Raw genomic sequence first — 18,562 nt, forward strand, 5'->3', positions numbered from 1 at the left:
CCTTCACTCGATAGTCATGGATATTCTGTTGATTCTCATTATCAACCTTTTCCTCGTAATGTTCTTCTTCTCCATAACTCAAATTTTCAGCAATAGTAGTACGATTGTTTCCACCCCGCAAAACCCTAATTGGTTCCCTTCTAATATCTCTTTGATGGTTCCTGTTGTTATTGGCGTTGTTCACGTGAGTCATTATAGTCACCACCTGCTTAGTAAAAGTAGTTAGGACTGTGGTAAAAGCCATAGTAATACCCTTAAGATCTGCTCTGGTCAATGATTGATCTCCCACGACTAATCAAGCTACAAAAAGAAACAAGAGAAAACCTACTTTGATTCCACTTGACATAGTCAAAAACACTATGAATTAGCAAGTTCTAAACCTCGAATGAAAATACAGATTTCCAAGTGACAACCCTATCAGATAGAACTCTAGAATCCACCAGAAACAGAAAAGAAACTCTTGAATTTTATTATTATCAAATATAACCTTGACGGCCACATACAAAGGTGTTTAAATAAAAGAAAATCCTAATGGGCTTTTAATCCAAAACAGAAACAAGATAGAAAAAGAAATCCTAATAGGCTTTCAATCCAAAAAAATAGAAAATTATGAAAAATTATAAAATGATGTTCTTGCGCCTGAAAAAATAGAAAGTGATTAAAAAGCCTTCCTACATCATAAGGTGTACATGTGTTGTTGTTTTTATGAAGATTTGAAATATGAGACACAAGATACATTGGAGTTGTTGATATTCTTACACTTCCACATATTAGTTGAGAAGTGTATAAAAGTTGAGGATATAACGAACATGAGATTGAATCATGGGGGTAACTTCAATTTAGGCGGGCCTAGTCATCAAGGTAACCATAATAGAATCGTAGAAAATAATTGTTAAAGTTTATAATTACCCTTAGAATAACGGTGGATCCTTTTTTTATAAGAAAAGAATATTATATATTAAGTAGAGTACAAGGGGTACTCTTGCCCACAAACAAAGATCAAGCAAGGTTAAGGTAGTCAAGAGGGGAATGCAACCAATCATACATGATTGTGCAACAATTACCTCTGATACCTAAGCCATTCCAAATCCAAGACAACACTTTAATGTTCATAATAAGATCATCTAAAACACAAAATTCACCATTAAATAAGATGTTATTTCTCATATGCCAAATTGCCCAAATTGTGGTTAACCAACATAAACTCAACTTCTTCTTCTTGACCTTCCACTTAAGTGCTTGTGTGAAAGAATTAAAGTGGTTCATCACATCATACACCCTTAATGTATTCATGCCCAACCAATTGTAAATATCCTCCCAAGCTCTTTGGCTAACCTTACATTTGAAAAAAAGGTGCTCTAAATCTTCCTCGTTTTCAAAACACATAACACATACATTTTCATGTACACTTTGGATAATCCCCTTCTTAGTTAGTTGATCTTTTGTTTGTAATCTATTTAATATCGCCTGTAAGACCCCAATTTTGTCCCTAAGATCCCTCATGGCATCATAACATTGCATTGCATAGCCTCAAGGATCATTGAGCATCTTGGCTCCCTTTCCCTTTGGGTAGGGATCTCTTGTGAGTGGTTTGAGATCACCAAGCAAGCTTGAATTGTATATCATTTCTTTTCTCATTTTTGTTTACTAACCAAAAGCACAAAAATATGTCACTAACATCTTTTGTTTGTAGCTTAAGCAATCACCAAGTCAAGAGCTTCAAGAAGATCCTTTGTGCAAGAGATGAGGTATTTTCTTGGGATGAGGATCACATGATTATTATAAGGAGCTTACATGAGATAGGGTTTCATTTTGAAGCAATTTCACCAAGTGGTAGAGGCTCAAGTTAATCAAGACATTTCAAGGTCATCTGAGGACCAAAAGTCAACTGTGCAGTCAACTGAGGGCTATGAGGTGGGGGAAATGAGTTGAGACACCTCAATCATGTTCAAATGGGGTATATTCATCATTATAAACATTCATCTTGAAGATTCAAAGGTCATGGCAAAAGTTACTAAAAATGGAAAATGACCTATAATTCAAAGTTTCCAAATTTGGCAAGTTTTTGGTCCACTTTCAACTTGACTTTGCAATATCAAAGAAGTTTCAAATGGATGTTTGGTGAACATGACAGTTGTAGATCTTTGTCTCCCCTTTCCAAAAAGTCCTAATTCATGTCCATATGATGAATGGTTGAGGAGTTATGGTCATTTGATCACAAGGTGTGCATGGAAATTCAAAATGGCATAACTTTTGATACAATGCTTCAAATTGGTTCATTCTTTTGGCAAAATGATTCTCATGTTCAAGACATCTCAAAATGAGCTTTGCCATGCATGAGAGAGGCTTGAATGTTCATTATTCCACACATGTGCAAATTGAAGAAAATTTTCACCATTCATTTTTGGCTTAAGATGCAAGCTAACAAATACTCAAAGCATGACCATTGGATGTTCTTAAGTGGATTTAAGCCTTAACATGGAGCTGATCACGTGTATTATGGGCATGTGACCTCATTTTGAATTTTTGCAAATTGCTTCATATCTCACTAATCATGATTAACCAATGGAAAATATGATTAGCATTGTCATTATCATGGAGTATATAAACAGAAACCCTAATCATAACTGAAAAAAACCACCATTTGAGATCAAAATTCAAGAACTCTCTCAAAATTCTCTCTCTTCGAATCTTCATTTTTCTCACACAAACCTCAAAGATCCTTGCATAATCTTGATCCTCATGCTTCACTGAGCAAGATTCATCCATCATTTGGTGCAATTCAGTAAGAATTCGAGCAGTTCAAGAGAAATGTCATGTTGATGGAATTTGGAAATTGAAGTAGATTCAAGAAGATTCAACCGTTCATTTTTGCTTAAAGCTTCATAGGAAGATCATAGTAGAAGATCTGGAGCTGTAGAGCTTGAGAGAACACGACTTCAGAGAGCTGCACTTCAAGGTGACTCAAAATTCGATCTCTCCTTTTGCTGTTTTTTTATCATAGACTTGTAGATCTTATTGAGTAGAGCATGGAGATGTGTTTAGATTTAAAAATGAGTGAGAATTGAGGAAGTTAGGTTGAACGGAAGTTTGGATCTAGAATCTTATTCACTTCGATCTGCAAAACCTAGAGAGAATTAGGAGAAACCAGTAGCATATTTAGAACCTACGATGAAAACTGAATCGAACGGTATGGGCCTTGTGGAATTCAGGAATTTTTTTGGGCGGCACTGCCACGTGAGTCGTCGGAGAAGACGACCGGAGCTGTAGCTCCGGCGTCTGTGTATTGCTAGGGTTTAGATGACGTGTGAGCCATGTATGCCTTGCGTGTGAGAACGATTGGTTGAGATTGCTTTGACTAGGCCACGCGTGTGTTTGAATGTTGATTGTGTATGCTGACTCAATTAATGAAACGCATCGTTTCATATGTTTGAACTTGAGCCGTTGATTTGATGAGCGCGCTAGATCCTGCGGTTGATGTTTTTTCTGATTTGTTTCAAATATATTCATTTCCCTCCATTTCTATTTGATTATTCAATTATTTTGATTGTTTTGTTAAATTCATAAAAAATGCAAAAATGATCCAAATGAGTCCCAATTTTTTTTCATAGATTTGTATTGATGTCTACTTTTTTATGGTGTTGATTTCATGAATTGTTGATGTATGGATTTTTATTTGTAAATTTTTGAATTGATGTTGTGTTAAATTGATCTATTGCATTCAATGCATTGTGAAATCCTCATTTTTGAGCCATTTGATCCAATCTTTTGCATGCTTGACATTCATACATAATATGAATTTTTGGTCACTGGTTTGGATTTTTTCTCACATGTTATCATCATTTTTGACACATAGAGAATAATGTGACAATTTGTGTCACATTTTTGACATTGAATTGGTGCATTTTTGTTCACATAGCATTTGCATCATTCTGCATTTGATTTTTTGCATGTTGATTATTCATGACATGAGGAACTTGTACAAAAAATCTCAAAGTCATTGCATGCATTTCTGATTTGATATGAATTTTCTAAGTTGGAAGCTCATTTTGTGCATATTTTTTAGGCTTTTTGAAGCATTTGAATGATATTTGGAGTATGGTGGATCTTTGGCCATGGTGATTGGTGTTTAGGGGTTCATATGGTTCTGTTTGGGACTTGTGATTTAATTCATCTCATGCCATTGGTTGTTTATGCTTTGTTGTGTTGATTGGATGTACATAAGCTAACTTTGTTGTTTTGTTTCAGGATTGGATACTTAGCATTGGTAATTGGGTTTGTTCTCACTTTGTGAGATGTCAATGCATTGAATACTAACCTTATTTTGTTTTGTAGGTTTTTTATTGATGTGGTGAACTCATGAGCTTGTTTGAGTGCTAGGGCACTAATGCACTGAATTGTGTAACTGTTAGAGGGTTTCACTGCTTGTTTTTTGGTTTTATGACTGAAGTACTGACTGTTTAGTCTTTGTACAGGTACCTTAGTTGCTTGCTTGCTTTAGCTCTTGCTTAAGATTTGGATTGTGGTTGACACACCACTCAGGTAGTTAGCTTCTTACTTCATGTTGTCTGAAGTCCTGTCACCTTTTTGGCAGGCGTTTTGCTGGCAAGTCCTCCTTCAGAGGCTCTGTTTGTGTTTGTTTAAAATTGTGCCCAAAGACCTCCAAGAAGAGACATGTGTTATTTGATAAGACCTCCAAGAGTAGAGGCAATTGACGGATAGAAGGGATTAGTAGTCAATCCCCTGTTATTCAGTGTGTCGTTCTTTATGCTCGCACTACGTGCGGATGCTTCTGAACATGTGCCCCAGATCTTTGTCCAGAGTCTGTCAAGTGGAAAAGGATCCCACTTTCTGGATCCCCACGCTTTCTTTGTCATGAGCTCACCCTGGCCAGGGTTAAGAGCATGAGGTCTCATCCTCATTACCATTTTGATCAGCTTCACCTTAACGTTCAATGTTAGTGGTTAAGAGCTACAGATTACCCTTTACAGTTTGGCTTGTTTGTCGAGGTTGACATGACCCCTCTTGACTAAAGTCCACCCATTGTTTGAGCCTCTTGTATGTATATAGTGTGTGATGTTTGTTTACTTGTGAGTTAAGTTCTTGTTAGAGATCTCAACTTAGGGATGTTGATTGCATGACAACTATTAGGCTCGAGTCTTAATCTCCCTATTAGTTTGTTGTTTCCCTGGTCTCTGGTTAGGAGAGTGTTTTACCCCATGGAACTTTTGATGTGTGTGCTCTTGAACTAGGAGTTTCTATTTGAGTTTAATTGGAGGATCATTACCATGTTCATCCAAGTGGAAGATACAAGATACATTGAGGATCTCTTATGAGACTTGTTTGATGGCTTATACTTTGTGCTTGCTTATTCCAAAGGATGGGAGCTACTTGGATCACCTATATGATCTCAAGAGAGGAACTCCTAGTGTGGTTTCATTTCTTATCCCTCATCTTTTTGTTTTCCTTAGGACTTACCCCTTCTTCTTCATTTCTCCACCCTAACCCAAGCCAAAACCCTTTTTGTGCAAACATTTAACCTTTGTTTTCAACATTAGAAACCTAAGCCTTATGCTTTTGATTTTCAAATTTTATTTTCATAACACTCATTTTGAATTGAATATTTAAGTCAACTTTGACTACTTTTGTATATACTTCTAATTGGTAAATATAACCCATTCAAATTCCCTTTTGTGGTTTCAATGTCCACTTTCTTAATCAAAAATTTTCATAACCTTTAGCTATTAGGTTTGAGTTATCCTTGTGGTAGATGTAATACTCACCTATATCCTTAGTGATGGACAATGAGTCTTCCATGCTTATTATAGGGTTAACCCCTCACTAGCATGTTGAAGTTATCCTCACATGGTGGATTTGTGGTTTGGTTGAGTTTTCTCCCTTCGATAACAAAAGACCTTAAGGCTTTTGGACCAATCAATTCACCAATTTGTTTTGAGATTTTTACCCCGAACTACGAGGTTTTGATCCTAATCTTTTTATAAGATGGTACGTAGGCAATGGGTTTATCCATCCAAACACAAAATGTAAATAACTTGTACATTCTCTTCTCATCTCTTCAATCATGTTTGCACAAATAAATTTTCACAAAACAACAACCTTCACAAGTGTGAAAAGGGCTCCCTAGGAGTACCTAAGATGTTTTGGGTGCCTAACACCTTCCCATTGCATAACCAACCCCCTTACCCAGATCTCTGTTTCTTTTACTAGTTTTTTGTTAAAACTTTTAGGTTTTTGTTCGCTTTCTAACCATTCTTTTGGATAAATAGAAGTGCGGTGGCGACTCGACTTTGTATGATTTACCTTGGATTTAGTCAATATCTCCAATGGTAACGAATATCCCGCTACATCACCCTCCAGCGAAAACCTTCACCTTTAATGGTATGTTTTTCTTCCAAATTATCCTCAAAGCATTTTGAGTATTTTCCCCCCGCATGTCTTCTAGATCCTTATCACGTAAGCACCCATAGCAGCTTTTCACAGTGAAGTTACCATCTTGATTTGGCTACCATTTAACCATTAGTAATTGGGAATGGGTTATCTCCCATGACATACGTGTGTAGTGGAATCTCAATCGCATGTTCGAAAGTTAAAAATATATAAAATATTAAAGGATGAAATTTTAAGGGTGTAGATGCACTCCTCCCGTCAAATTCACACTAGAATTAATCCTTTCCCATTAGTAACTAGTATGGAATAAAGATTAAATGTTTTTGTTGTGGTGAATAACGGAATTATTTTACCAATTATACATATAAATGTAATAAATGTTACAACATCAAGAAAGCGGGTCACATATGAAATGATTGCAAAGCTATAAAGGTTGAGTTAGGCGTGGATACTACGAAGGCCGATTGCTAAATAACAAAAGGAAATGTCTATTGTATGATTGAAAAAGTAGCTACTTAGTCTAACACTTTATTTAGAGGGATTTTCGAATTAAAATTAACGTCTTAATGACGATATTTGATTAAGTTAAAACCCATTATTTCATATCTTTGGATTATTTGATTCGTTCGAATGTGAATATATCATGACTACCATTAGATTAAAATGTTTCTAAACATGTAAAATGTTTCTAAACATGTAAAATGTTTCTAAACATGTAAAATGTTTCATTCTCAAGAAGACACATCTACAAGGTCATGTGTTTATTTAGAATATAAACTTTCTGGTCAATCTCATATCTCTACCTATTGACTCCCTCAAGATCACCCTAGAGTATGTAACTCTTCCATGCCATGAATAATATCGGCACCTTCAACGGGTAATAAGTAAAAGGGTAGGGTGATTGGTTAATTTTGTAGTGTAATTTTAATATAATAATAGATTCAGTGACATTATAAATGAGATATATTACCAACCATTAATAAAAGTTGGAGAATTTGTGAAGTTGTAAGGTCTAGATTTCGTGCAACATGCAGCTGCAATATATTGTGAGTGTGTTTACATAGAAAATTGGTAAATAAGTGCTAGTCTCTGAATTAAAGGTTACTTGCAGGATCTACTAGTGAATCCTAGGACATTGTGCCAAAAAACCTCGCTTTATAGTTTTCTTTTGGTAAACAACCTACTTCTGACTTGGTCGAAATGGTGATTTAAAGAGTGTGAAAGATGCAGACTTCGATAGTATTGAAAATGTAAATAAAGTAACAAGAATTGAAAGTATAAAAGCAATGAAATTGAATGAAACTAAAAAACTGGTAAGACAAAATAAAGTGAATTTTAATGACTTTGCATTGAAGGTAAAATATGGTGTTTCATTGTTCATATATTCTCTCAGCCATGACACTTTTCTCTAGATGTTGGTACTTTCAGTTTTAAGTGAGATTTTTGTAGTAAAATGAACACACCGAATTCTACAAATGAACTCCTATATATACTAGTACGAAAATAACTGCTCCTAACGTTATTATCTTCAGTGTTTGCCACGTAAAGACTTGCATGCAACACGCTTCTTCACCATCTTCATGTGTCCTTCAGAAAAAAACTCACAAGTAGTTATTCATATTTGAACTTAACCTCTGCGTGCCCAAATAACAGCTTCTTCGATGCTTCCAACGTTGTCGAAACTCCACACGGTCGAAATGTTCCTACAATATCTCAAAAATACTAAGTCCCAAATACTTTGGACCCAAGACTCCTCTTAGATACACATCATCAGTGTACTTGTAGCTTTGCCCTTTGTTGAGATTTTTTCCCTTGTCGAAAATCCCAGCTAATAGAGTGATGCATGTGTCCACAAGGAACATCACAAGGAGTTCTCTAATGATTCCCTAGAATTTAAGAGTTTGGAGATAAAATTGACCAGTCAAATATTAAGAAGATAGTTGGAAAAATGTATCACTATGGTCCACCTCAACAACTTCTTCATCGCTAAACTATTCTAATTGTTATCATTTTTGTGTGTCTTCTTAAACCAGGAGTAGGAGAAACCTACTAGAAGCACACTTCTGTCCAACAACGAACTTTTCATCCTAGTTATAGCAAAAACCATGTGCATGTCGTTCTTGTAGATGGATGGTGGGGATATGGGTGAAGGTTTAGGATTTGGAGTATGTTTTGGAAATGACAGGTTTTGTAGTTTTGTAATAGTTGAGCTTTTAAGGGAGGGTATGTGCTATTAAAAGGGCTTAAGAATAGTTTTTTGAGTTTGGTTTCAATGAGTTTTACAAGGCCAATAGTTTCGGAAGTTGACATTGATCTATGAATGTCCATTCCATTTCTAATTTCAGATGTTAAACATGGAATAAAATAATTAGAGTAGCTTCTTAAGGTAATCCTACAACCTAATTTCCTAACTTCTCAAATTTGGCTTGATAATCAATAACATGACCCTCTTATTTCAGCTTAAATAGTCCAAATTGGTGATTAGCATAAGTTGAAGGGACAAATCTTAATTCTAAAGATTTTGTTAAGGAAAATCAATCTAAAAACAAAGGAATATGGGGTTGTTGTACCCCAAAATTTGCCCTCCCTTTTTCATCTTTTCATTCAATCCTTGATTCAGGAATCATATGTATACATTCATGCCTCATTAATATGCATCATTCATCCATTAGTTGATCACTATTGATTCAAATCTCTTGGCTTGCAAAGCTAGGGTTTATGTTTGGATTAGACCTTCAAAGCATGGCTTGGCTATTCCTTAGGGCTTAGGGGATGTAAAACCCTAATTGTCTGATTTTGGTGGTGTGGATTCAGCAAGGTTTCATCAAGGCACTCCTTAGGGTGTTCAAACTCTAATTCTTGATGATATGATGATGGAGTCTTATAGAGTTACTCTGGGCCTTGTCTTGGCTATCAAAACCCTAATTGGGGAGGTTCATTCATTTAAGACTTGCTTGTGAAGCATCATGCTTGATTCGAAGACCATGGTTGAAGGGCATGCTTCATGTAACTGTAATCAAGGAGGATTTGATCCTAAGGCTTGACTTTCATCTAAAAAGCCCCAAACCCTAGTTTCATCCACTTCTTCATCCTTAGTGTGTTTGATGCCCTTGCTTGATCATTGTCCCCCATAACCTCTTGTTCTTAGTTCATTCTTGATGATTACTTGGATGGTTCCATTCATTTAGGATTAAGGCCATTGGTCTTAGCACAAGTCTATGATCCTATAACTTCCATTATTTGCTCCATCCATGGCACTTCATCTGATCACCCTCATTCCTAGTGCCTAGCCCATGGCTTGATCATGCCTTACTTGGGCCCATTTCATCTGATCATCTCAAGTACATGGTTCACTCTTAGTTTGTTTTCATCTATTCATTGGTCATGAATCCACTTCATCCTATTTTTAATGCCTTGGTGTTTTGACCATGGATTGTTGGTGCATTCATGGGATTGTCTATTCAAGTCACTAAAACCCAGTGTGATTCAATTCAAGTGGTGGTCATGTCCTTTGATTCATGATTAGTGCTTCATTCAAGTCATAGTCTTCTTCATCAAGTCATAGCCTTGTTCATCAACCATGTTAATATGACCAATCCAAGGCATGTCTATAGTTCATCTCAATCCATTGTAATTCATTTACAAGTCAACATATTCAATGTTCATGTTAATTCAAACGATAAATTCAAGTCATTAAAGTTCATATAAGATTTCATTTATAAACACCAATTTCTATTCAAATAACCATTTACCATTCATTACAGTGATCATTACATGAAAAATTACAAATTTTTGGCAACTTTGACCAAGTGTTGACTTTGGTCAACAATTGGCTTTTCGGTCAACTTTGACCAAAGTCAACTCATCCCTTTTGACCACCTAAGACCTAATCCCATCCATCTTGCCTTGATTCATCATCCAAAATTCATGTTGGTTTGCTTTTACCATGTTTCTTCATTTACAAGTAACATTGCCCATGTTCAAGGTCATGTCCACCAAACCTACAAAACCAACCAAGTCATAACCATACATTAGCACATTACCAAAAAATTCAAGCAAAAGCAAGTCACATGTTCAAACAAGGTAATTAACAATGGACTTAGAAACCTATTACTGCTCTAGCATAAGTGTTCATCAAACCATTCATCCAAACATGATCTTGTGGCATACCATTTACAAGCAATCATGTTACATGTTATGCAACACATGTAACAAACTCAGTTATAAAAAACAGAGCAAAACCAAGGCATTCTAACCAAGGAAATGAAACAGTTCATGGCAAAGCATTAAGACAAACCAGTCTGCAAACCAAACAAATGCCAACTCGGGCCTGTAGCTTACACAACCTAAACGGGCCAAATGATTAACCTGCAGCAAGACACACTCCAACCTTGCAGGCCATACCATATAAACCAATGCCATCAATCTAACTGGCATTCTTTCATCCAAACACACCAAGCATCAAACCTTGTATCATACCATACAAATACCATGCCCTGACATGCGCCAAATATTCTACAACCCATACAAACCACCAACACTACAACAATTCCAACCTGCAAAACCCTGCAAAGCATAACAAACCATACATCATTCAGTCAACAAAGACAAATCTTAGCTCACCATTATCTATCCACGAGCACACCCTGCAAAACTTGAGCCAACAGCATCCTGCGTCACCAATCCAACATCAATGATCAAGCCAAGCAAGGCAGTCTTGCAGCAAATTCTTCATTGCTTCCAGACATCAAGCTCAGTTAACAGTATTTTTATCACTACATAGAAAACAAGGCATAAGCATCATAGCAGCCATGATATTCATTTCAGCAGGCCATGACAGAAGCTTAAACTGCACCAACAAGAAAATGATTGCATCAATACATTTCAAAAAAGACTACCAATAGGCCACATTTTTCTAAATACTCCAAACTTTCTGCAATTACTGCATCACCACCAAGATTCCAAGGCCTTGAAATAATTTCATTGTGCAATATTCTGCAACAATTCCAAGCCTCCACAAGCTTGTCAAAACCAAGTCAACAATGCATTAAGACATATAGTAAATCAAAAAGATTATGCAGTCAATTTAAGATTTGAAAATGAATCAAGTTCTAATGCAAGAACTGGCTTACCTGCACAACCACAAACCTGCTTTAAACCCAAGTTAGACCTACAGGGTCCTTGCATTTGCCAAAACAAAGCCATGATTCATATGCATGCCACAAACCACTTGTTACAAACCCTGCAAAGGCAGTGGCATATGACCTGAACCAATCTGCAAAAGCAAACAATTCACAATTCATCACAGTGCAGAGATTACGTTCACAATTAAACAGAAATTGATTTAGTTCACAATCACTTAACCTATTGCCATGCTATCTAATTGAAGGTGACCCACTAATCATTGCCACATATTAAAACACTACCTACAACAGGTTCAGCAGGTCACTAACCCAACTCTACTTAATTCTAATTCAAATTTAACTTGCCATAGCCAGTCAGAAATAAGCAATCATTTGACACTCACATCAACTAACCAACTAACTCCCTAACTAAATGAGTTTGGAGTTAACTCAACGAGTCCATTCTAACCAACTCCAAACCTAATCATAATTAACTCCTAAGCTAAACCAATTCCAAACCTAATACATATATAGTTCATTCTCCATCATCATTGTGATCATTTTTGGACCAAATCTGAAATCCCTGCACTCTCTGAATTTTCTCTCTCCCTAAATCTCACTACACGCACTATCCAGAAGCCGTTGAAGCTCATCATTAGAGCTTCAATACAACTTGTGCTAAGCCTCTCCAATCCAATACCAAAGCTCTCTCAGTTCACCATTCTTGGGTTTAGAAGAAGAAGAAGAAGGAGAAAAGTTTGGAAGCTAAAGAGAAATACTTAAGACCATTTACCTGGAAGCTCGTCGCCGACGTCCTCGAATTCGTCTTCTCCAGCAAGATAATTCTGAAACCTTCACGTTGCTTCAATTCTTGGTTACCAGCATGTAGAGAGTGATGAGAGGATTTAAAACCCTCATCCTAGAGGCTTTGAATCGTTGAGGTTGAAATGTAATTTGAAGATTTCACTTTAGGGTTCTTGGAGTGTAGAGCTTCGGTTAGGGGTGTGGCATTCCATTTTTGTGAAATTGATCGAAGTTTCGAGTAGAGTGTGAAAATATGATCATTTTGGTAGCTCTAGTCTGTGTTTTGGTGGCCACCGCCGCCGAAAGTGACTTTCGGCGCGGTGGCCCGTGTTGTGTCCGACGAGCATGGAGGGAAGGGCATATTTGATTGGTTCAAATGTTGTTGACCATGCCTGATGGGCCTAAATTATTGGCCAAGCCCAACAATTTTCTTCATGCGACCCTGCATTTCAACTTTCACCCCCTTCTGTTGGAATTATTTGATGAGGTTTGGGCCAAGGCAAGTGATTTTTATCCGCACCTCCGTTTTTTCCTTTTCATTTTGGACTTCGATAGCAGATGTGGGCCTTGTGAGCGTGGGCCTTCACCATTACTGCTATACACACCATCATGGCCAGTTATTATTAAGTTAATTGATTAATCCATTTAATTAGTTTAATTTGGTCTAGATTTAGGATTAATTCATACTAATCAGCTTGATTATGTTCTTTTTTTCTTTAGGGTTAATTAATATTTTAGGTATTAGCTTAATTTTCCCCATTAGGTTTTAGTTTCTAATTAGAACTTGAATTTAGTTTTAATTGGAAATTAATTAGGTTTGGTTGGAATTACTTGTTTTTAGAATTTAGGTCCATTTGCAACATTAGGTTAATTTGGTTTTAGAGTTTGATTAAATTTTAGACCATAGTTAGACTTTGGATTAAGATTTGATTTGTTTCATGTGAAATGACTTTTTTACCCTTAGGGGTTATTTTGTTGTTTTGGCCATAGAAATACATGTTTCCTTAGATTTTTTTTTGACATAGATTTTTTAAAATCAACCATGACCAATTGCATGTTCCCTTAGGCATAGTCTTTTTTTAATTATAACCATTAGATTAGGATTAACCTAGTTTCCTTAAATTAATTCTAACCCTCTAATTCAGATTAATCAAAAACAATTTTGATCAATTAAATCCTTTGATATTGTATAATCCCACAGTCTAAATTGAGTGACCAAAAGACCCTTGGTCACTTAATAAGACTTTTTTCTGTAAGTTGTGGAGCTCGAGGTCTCAATTCATACTCTCAATCAAGGAATCCTCGGTCATATCAAGCAGTGGATTATACAAGTGCTTCAAAGGTGGAAACTGCAAAAGCTTGTTAAATCAAAGTTGGAATTGTATGGCATGAGCCTTAAGCAATAGAGAAGGAGCGGGACTGGAGAATTCCTACCCCCATTCTGAATATCTTTGGGTATGGGACGAATGACCCAATGCTCATCGTATTCACCTCTATTCATAGACTTTAGCACAATGCTATCACACGATTAACGAGTCTCTCTCCTCACAAAGCAATGCAACAAACAAAGGACTTCATCAACAACTTATCAATCATGAATCAAGTTGTACGACCCGAGCCTTAAGAAATAGAGAAGGAGTGGGACTGGAGAATTCCTACCCCCATTCTTAGTATCTTTGGGTATGGGACGAATGACCCAGTGCTCATTGTATTCACCTCTATTCATAGACTTTAGTGCAATTCGAATAGAATGATTGATAAGGTATTCATCAATACAAGAAACAACAACAAAGATTCTCCTCTCCCCAATTGAAAGTTAGGATGAGAATTGCATTCCATGAGCCTTAAGTAGTAAAGAAGGAATGAGACTGAAGTTTTCCTACACTCATTCTGGATATCTTTGGGTGAAATACATTTGGCTTGTTACTTATCATATCCACCTTTACTCATAGACTTTAGTGTGATTCTTATCAAATAACTATCAAGTATATTCCATCATTTCAATTCAACCTTTCAATCATCTCTTCTTGCCTCTTTAATCACCTTTGCTTTCAGCCCTACTTGGCTAAACTACGAAAGCTCTGATTTCCTTATTGCACTATAAGGATACGTAGGCAGGAGAATCCAAATTCTTCACGAGCTATCTTATTTATCGATCTACCTTATCTATTTCTACCCTATTTATCAATCAATCATTCTCCATTCACTCGATCAATACCATCCTTTTGAGATCGATCATACTTCTCATTGGACTCCTTGTCTATCCTTTTAGGACGTTTCAACGACTGTCCACCTCATCAATCGAGAGTTGTTTAGGGGGTTATGCCTGAACACTTAACTCAGTCTTTCTTTTTGGCTTTATCCTATAGTGGTGGTCTTAGTAGCCCACTTACTGGTAAATGCCTACCTTGCTCTTCGATTCAGAGTTTATCTCTTTCTTGGATCCAAGATATTATTCTTATTTGATCTCGAACTGTTTGTTCCCTATCTAGTGATAGACTATTCCTTGTACTATATAATACTACAATCAACCTCTGAAATTGGGTTTGTCTTGTGAGTCCTCTGTCGCTTAGACAAATACATTTTGATACCATTCTGCTGGTACAAGTTATACTCTTCATCACTGTATGTCTCTGTTTCTATTCACGTGGTCCCGAACTACGATTTCTCTAACTTTCTCATTCTACAATGAGTAGGCACGAGGATGCGAATCCTTGGCGATCATACTTCTAATTATTCCTCCTTCGCCTTAGGGCACCATCCATATCTTTCACAATCCAATATCTACCTTCAATCATATATCGTTCACCCAGTGACATATTATTCCTTTGACATCGAAATACACTTTCTTTGGAATTCCATATACACACTTTTAGGACGCCTAACAAATAGTCCTCATTTCTACCTAGAGTTGTTTGGGCTACACCCTCAAACACTTAATTCCTTCTTTTTTGGCTAAACACCCTATAGTGGCGGTCCTACCAGTCGACGTATCGGTTAAAGTTATTTCCCTCTATGGTACAAATCTCATTTCTCTTATGAATTCCAATACACTTTCACCTTTGGGTTTCAAACAATACTTCTTCAGTCACTCATCACCAAATATTCAATTTTGTGACTTTGGTCACTTCATTCCATTCATTTCCATTCATTTCCATTATGCATTCATAATCTACCTTCATTCACTCCATGTGATATACCAGTTATCTTTGAGCCAAATACACTATACCTTTTTGCTCCATATTGTACCTCCTTGTGAACCAAGAGTTGTTTGGTCCGTATCCCAAACACCTAATTCCTCTCTTTTTCGGTTGTTCCAATACAGTGATACAACGTTGTAGGCCCTCACTTGTTGGTTCATACCTGTTTACTCTTGGGTTCACGTTTTCAGCCTTGTTGGAGTTCAAATCAACACTATCCTTTGGTTCAGACCATACTTTGATCACCATTCTTTTCACCTTCCGCCTCTAGTTCCTTGAACTACGAAGCTCTGAATTTCTCATTGCACTATGAGGATACGTAGGCATGAGGGCCCCAACCCTCACCGAGCACTTTATCTATTTCTCTCATTTCCCATCCTTTTGCGAGTAATCTTTGAATATAACACTTATTCGAGCGAGAACAATCAAAACGGTTCCCATGGGGTACCATGGATGTTTGGGGTGCTAATACATTCCCCTTGCATAACCGACTTCCTTACCCAACATATCTCTTTCCCTCGGGTTTTATCGATGTTTTTCCTTTTCTTTAGGGATAAATAAAGTTTGATGGCGACTCTGTTGTATGTTCGAGCGTGCGATACGTTCGAGTATATTTCCACTAGCTTTAGGTGTATCCATTTAAACTAGCATAAAGTCTCTCTTTCATAAAAAATGTAGTCAATGATATACGACTTTTAGGGGGCAATTGATAGAAATTGAAAAGTTATTCCGCTTGAAACAACCATTCAAAAGGGGTTGTGTAACACCCCTTTTTCTACCCCAAAATACTTAACATATAATCAGAGTAAATAAGCACGCATATAAACAAATGGGCGTCACATCGACGTTTTCAAAAACTAAAAGCTTTCAAAAACCAAACATCATTCATCATCAATATATAATACACCTGGTCATTTAAAATAAAACATTTCACTTATCATGAATATTCAAGCATATGCATTCGCAGCGGAAAATAACGAGTATCCATGCCTTTCATCAAATGATCCATGTCCCATACCATGATCATCTCTCAATAATCTCTTCAATTAAACATGTTCACAATTAATAACATAAAACGTATCCAAATCATATATGAGTTCCATACTACCAATCTACCCAGTGTTACATGACCAGAGCATTGACTCACTACTTAGTCTCTAAACGAAGTACCGCAGCTCTCCAGCTAATCTCGAGTGAGCTATCGTCCACTTACTTCAGCGATACTACTCCTGAGTATCTGCGCGATACCCATGTAAAGGTAACATTCCAACAGAAAGGGTGAGAATTCAAATCATTATGAAGAAGTATTAATCAAGCACAATGATTAAATCGACAATTAAAGGAATTCATCACACTTTATATAACCATGTAAATAATATTAACCAACATTTATTTCACATGTTTCAAGCACACATAAAAACTCAAGAAGTATAATATTCGAATCCAATATTATATTCTCAAATATACACATAACTACAATTATCACATAATCACATATTCAGTCAAGTTATGTATCCAAACATCATCAAATTCAATTACCATATCTCATACACACATCACAATCACATCAATGCAAACATTCAATTATTACATAACTCCAAACATCATCAAATTCAATTATCATATCTCATACACACATCACAATCACATCAATGCAAACATTCAATTATCACATAACTCTAGTGTGACTCAATGCATGACATGTGACTCTATGCATGTGGTACCATAATGTGAACCCAACATTTCACCGCTTGCCGATTCAATATCTAGAATCCAAGCCACCACGTCTATTTCCAATTAAGGATCAACGTCTGCTACGCCTATTTCCAATTAAGGATCAACGTCTTTTTACCACGCCTATTTCCAATTAAGGATCAACGTCTGCTACACCTATTTCCAATTAAGGATCAACGTCTATTTACCACGCCTATTTCCAATTAAGGATCAACGTCTATTTACCACGCCTATTTCCAATTAAGGATCAACGTCTGCTACGCCTATTTCTAATTAAGGATCAACGTCTATTTACCACGCTTATTTCCAATTAAGGATCAACGTCTGCTACGCCTATTTCCAATTAAGGATCAACGTCTATTTACCACGCCTATTTCCAATTAAGGATCAACGTCTGCTACGCCTATTTCCAATTAAGGATCAACGTCTATTTACCACGCTTATTTCCAATTAAGGATCAAAGTCTGCTGCGCCTATTTCCAATTAAGGATCAACGTCTATTTACCACGCCTATTTCCAATTAAGGATCAACGTCTGCTACGCCTATTTCCAATTAAGGATCAACGTCTATTTACCACGCCTATTTCCAATTAAGGATCAACGTCTGATACGCCTATTTCCAATTAAGGATCAACGTCTATTTACCGCGCCTATTTCCAATTAAGGATCAACGTCTGCTACGCCTATTTCTAATTAAGGATCAACGTCTATTTACCACGCCTATTTCCAATTAAGGATCAACGTCTGTTACGCATATTTCCAATTAAGGATCAACGTCTATTTACCACGCCTATTTCCAATTAAGGATCAACGTCTGCTACGCCTATTTCCAATTAAGGATCAACGTCTTCTACGCCTATTTCCAATTAAGGATCAACGTCTAATACCATGTGAACCCACAGTTTCACCGCTTCCACAATGAAGCCGACCATGCCATGAATGAATGTACAAATACCAATACATATGCAATTAAGATCATCTCTACCATCTTAACATTCCACATATCACCATAATTCAACTCTATGAATCATATACCAATGGTACATATACACATTCATAACAATATATCATTCACAATCCACCAATGGTACATATACACATTCATAACAATATATCATTCACAATCCACCAATGATACATAAACACATTCATAATAATATATCATTCACAATCCACCAATGATACATATACACATTCATAACAATATATCATTCACAATCCACCAATGGTACATATAAACATTCATAACAATATATCATTCACAATCCAACAATGGTACATATACACATTCAT

This window comes from Lathyrus oleraceus, chromosome 1, assembly GCF_024323335.1.
Source record: "Lathyrus oleraceus cultivar Zhongwan6 chromosome 1, CAAS_Psat_ZW6_1.0, whole genome shotgun sequence".
NCBI lineage: Eukaryota > Viridiplantae > Streptophyta > Magnoliopsida > Fabales > Fabaceae > Lathyrus > Lathyrus oleraceus.